This window comes from Corvus brachyrhynchos, unplaced genomic scaffold (genome assembly GCF_000691975.1).
Source record: "Corvus brachyrhynchos isolate BGI_N302 unplaced genomic scaffold, ASM69197v1 scaffold1, whole genome shotgun sequence".
Lineage (NCBI taxonomy): Eukaryota > Metazoa > Chordata > Aves > Passeriformes > Corvidae > Corvus > Corvus brachyrhynchos.
In genome coordinates this window covers 12,641,237-12,646,052 of record NW_008237222.1, presented here as the reverse complement: position 1 = coordinate 12,646,052, position 4,816 = coordinate 12,641,237, and the positions used below count along the sequence as shown (strand labels likewise).

Genomic DNA, 4,816 nt, shown 5'->3' with positions numbered 1-4,816 from the left:
GTGGCGGGGGGGGGGGGGAGGACAGTCGGGCCCTGCTGCTGCCAGCTGTGGGAGGCGGTGGCCTGCGGGAGCAGCCAAGGCAGCAGAGCCCAGATCTGCTCCAGGAAGATGCCAAGTGTCTGGAGTGATGTGTCATAAATGAAATAAATGGCTTTCGCATCAACAAAGAAAAATTAATTGTTTGTGTTAATTTTGTTTATGAAACTCAAGGTAAACCTCTTTCATGTTCTGTTCCCCTTTTCGAGTTTCATACCCCCACTCCAAGTTCTACTTCAACCTTAAGTTTCACTTATAATAATGTTTAAATGTTCAGGATAAGAGTTACCTACTGGTTAAATGTGTTTATTAATGTTAAGACTTTAAAGACTTTAAAATAGTGTTTTAAAACTATATCTCTTTTAATAAATCTTTAAAAATCAAGTCAGGAGAAGCCCCGGAAGTGCTTGCCCTAGAGCTAAATTTAATCACCGACTGTTAGGACTGCAGGTAGCTCCATGGCAACCCTGAATTTCAATGAGGAGCCATCCCGCCAAAGACCCAGATGATGTCACCAAAGGAGGGGCAGCCCAGAAATCGAACCCCTGACAACCAGCAAGCTATTGGACGGAGAATACAACCAATGAAGTGTCCTAATACTTCACTCCTAGACCCGATCCAACTCAAGAGACTTTTATTAGAACCCCACCAATCACCCCAGACCTTGGGGGCAGGACAATAGGCAGAATTGGGAGGGGCTAAAGGGGTATAAAACTCGATGCACAATCAGAGAAAGGTGTGCTCCTGCACAGGAGAGCGTGGCAGCGGTCTGTGCAGAAGGTTTTTATCGTGGGTAAATAGACGGCTCGGCTGTAAGGGTCTCCAATCATTGCTACTCCGGGCAATTAAATTGGAATACAAGAATTTGGCCTATTGGTGAAATAAATAATATTATGAAAATTCTAAATGGAGTGTGGCCTCATTCCTGACAGCTAGCTGGCTCCTGGAGTGATTGTGGTAGTCTTGACAAACCAGCCACTGCTTTAGTAAAGACTGTGCCCAACGGGAATGTACTTTTTCCAGATATTTTTCACACTGATCATCTTTTGTTTCATGAGCAATTTGGAGATTACCAGGATTGCATCTTGGCTGACTGCACGTTGGGGATTACATAAAGTTCACTTATAGAATATTAGAAATTAATTGTCTAGGGTTAAATTTAATTGTAACTTGCTGACAGTTTAGCATGAGTGGGTCCTGTTCAAAACTTGGTGTCAAGGAACTTTAAATGAACTGTTTGTTAGCATGGACAGCTGAGCAGGGGAGTAAACAGAGAAAGACTGGGTATCTTCAGATAAGGGTTGAGATCCTGAAGGGCCCCAGGATGGAAGATAAGATCAATTAATGGCCTGCCCACGTGAACATGGAGAAAGAATTCCATGAGGTGTTAGAAGAGTCCAGACCATAAACCACCGTTGGGCACAGGAAGAGCACATGAAGATCAGGTGCACAGACTGTGAGAATATAAAGGCCCAGGGATTTCTTTGTTTAGGATCCCTCTCCAGAGGCACCAGCTCGAGCGGAAATAGACTGACTCTGCCTCAGAACGTAAGGTCCAAACTTTTCCTTAACACTGCAAAACTTCTGAGGTGACACAATTCACAGCTGAGTACCTGTACAAAGTCTTTGCACCATGTGGATGGCAGGAAATCTGGCATACAAATTATCTGAGGTTCTTGTGGGAGTGGCTGGAATGGAGAACTCAGCTCTGAAAAGCAGCTGTGCAACTCAGCTTTTCTTGTGTGAGTCATGGGACAGCAGGAACCCTTGAAGCTTAAGGGACACCAGATACCAATGCAGGAGCTGTGGGTTGTGTGTGATGAGTCAGGGGAGTTCAACCCAGACATCACAAGCTGTACAGCATCTCAGGCTCCTCTACCAGTGCATCTGGAGGACTGGGACGGGAAGAAGGAGAAGGATAACTTGGATTACTTTGTGTGATGTGTTGAGCCTTGATGAGGTTGCATTCTGACATCCCAGAACGTGTTGTGATTCTGGGCTTGTAGCTGGTTGTGGTGAACACCTAGAAATACAGTTTCACCATGATCCACTGACAGCTGTAAATGCCTTCTAGGAAGCATACACAGTCATCATCTGTCCTGGTCACTGTGTTCTAGAGGGCTTGTTCTGCAGTGCTGATCCAGTTGAACTCAAAGGCTATGGCCTGTGAGAAGATACTGTGATTTAAAAAAACACCAAGAGAAAGGAGATACCATTCTTGACTGTACAGAAGCCAATGTAAGGATCTCCAGTTTGAAGTGAGTGCAACATGACGTTGTGAAGGTGGTTTAAAGTGTCCATCACGGGAAAAACACCCTGGAGAATTGTGTGTTACAATGTGAAACCAGAGGCATAACAGTGTAGACATCAGCCAAGCTATTAATAAAAAATTCAGATCTGTGTGATGCCAGGTAGTGCATGCACTCTGTTGAACAATGAATGGCATGTAGCTGGAAGGAGGGAATACTTACAACTTCTTAGATGAATATTATGACATTGCCAAGGTAACCATGGTCAAGGATATGATCCATAATCATGAAGGGTATGGTGTGGTTCTGGTTATACCAATGATGCTCTCTGATGTAAAAGATGATTCAGCAGCCAGAACAAAAGGGAACACACAGCCCACCCAGTTGGGGGATGACCAGCCTGTGTAGAGGCTTCAGGCATGAACAACTACCTGAATGTGCAGCTTCATGAGAGAGCCAAGATTTCTGAGCAAACTGAAGGCAACTGTGAAATTGCAAATGAACTTGGGGCTACTTCTACAAAGAAGAGCCAGATGAAGTGACAAGAAATGACTGAGCAAACTGGGAATTACAGAAGCTGATGGCAACACCACAGCAAATGTTTGTCTCTGCTGAGAACAACTGGTTCAAATAGAATGGGAAAGTAAGTTTTGGTACCTTTCTTTTCTGACTGTCCTGACTCCTACTGGCATTGCAGTAGCAGATTTGCACAAGGTATTCTTTTCACTGCTGCTTTCCAAGGAAATGTTCCACCACCCTTCCAGAATGTTACTAAAATGCAACAAATATGTATTAACAGTATATATATTGCATGTGGAAACTTTGCTTCCTTGCTGCAAGCGTGGGTAATATGGTAGAGAACACCTAAATGCTTCCCATACAGTGACTTTGAAATAAATACCCGAGTGAAGTGAAAGCCTAATGCTAAGACTGCTTTAGTTGAGTTTCTTAAGTTATTAATCAGATCCCATGCTATGTTTTGTGCTTTGATGTTACGCCTTTATTTCTCAAGTCAAATCCTTATTAAAGACTGGGGCTAAAACAAATATATATATATATATAAAATAAAAACAACAAAAAAATCAACAGCACCAAGATTGACAGAGGTCAAGAAGCATTTGCATAATGCTTTCAAACACATGGTGTGATTCTTGGGATTGTCCCATGCAGGGCCAGGAGCTGAGATCTCCATAATCCTTGTGGATCCCTTCCAACTCAGGACATTCAGTGTTAAGGTGAATAGAGCACAAGAACATCTCTCTTTCTGGCATCGTTCTTGCACAGCTTTAACTTGTGCTTTTAACCATGATGCCGTAAGACTGGCGCAAGAAACTAAACAAGGAGAAACACTGCGCTTTGCAACCTGTCTTGTCCCAAATGCAGATCTTGCTTTGCTATGGAAGTGTTATTTCCTCCTGCCTTACTGTATGAAGCTACAGCTCTACTGTTTCCCAGCCTTTCCTCAGCCGCAAGCCTCACCGATCCTCCAGCTCCTGCTGCCTAGCCCACCCTGTCCTCATTTCCTTCCCCTCCCCGTCCCGCCGCGCCCCGGGGGCGGGAGGCAGCAGCTGCCGCCTCTGCGGCTCTCGGGCAGCCCGGGCCAGCCGCCCCTCCTTCCCTCGGGCTGCTCCGGAGCAGCCGGCACGTAGCTGCTCGGCCGGGAGAGCGACCGAGAGGCGCTGGGGCGGCCTAAGTGGTTGCAGATGTGCAGCTGCATCGGGCTGGGGTCACGGCAGCGAGCAAGGCTTGGGGAGGGGATTTTGCTCAGCAGGGTGGCAGCAGCTTTAGGAGAGAATCAGTAAGGTTGGAAAATACTTCTGAGATCATCGAGTCCAACCTGTGACCAAACAGGACCTTGTCCACCAGACCATGGCACTAAGTGCTACATCCAGTCTTTCCTTCAACACCTCCAGGGACAGTGACTCCACCACCTCCCTGGGCAGCCCCTTCCAGTGCCTAATCACCCTTCCTGTGAAGAATTTCTTGCTAATGTCCAGCCTAACCCCGCTACAACACATCTTAAGGCTATGTTCTCTTGTCCTGTCACTTGTTACCTAGAAAGGGTCAACCCCCACCTGGCTGCACCCTCCTGTCAGGGACTTGGAGAGTGATAAAGTCCTCCCTTAGCCCCCTCTTCTCCAGGCTAAACACCCCCAGCTGCCTCTCATAAAACTTGCGCTCCAGACCCTTCCCCAGCTCTGTTGCCCTTCTCTGGATACACTCTAGCACCTCAACGCCCTTCCTGAATTGAGAGGCCCAGAAATGGATACAGCATCGAGGTGTGGCCTCACCCATGCCCAGTACAAGGGAATGGCCACTTCTCTGGTCCTGCTGGCCGCACTATTCCTGACAAGACGCCAGGATACCACTGGTCTTCTTGCCCACCTGGGCACTCACTGCTGACTCGTGTTCAGACAGCGGCTCCCCGCGGGGTGTGAGACACCCGACCCAAGGACGCGGGTTCCTCGCTCTGACTGCGAGACCCGGGGCTGGGCGGCCGGGCCCGAACAGGAAATGCCACAGGCCTTGCT

General features: G+C 47.3%; 1 pseudogene; it reads left to right on the top strand.

Moving 5' to 3' along the window:
* Positions 1–3,284, top strand: part of LOC103612252 — an 8,751-nt pseudogene extending 5,467 nt beyond the window's left edge.
* The last annotated feature ends 1,532 nt before the right edge of the window (positions 3,285–4,816 follow it).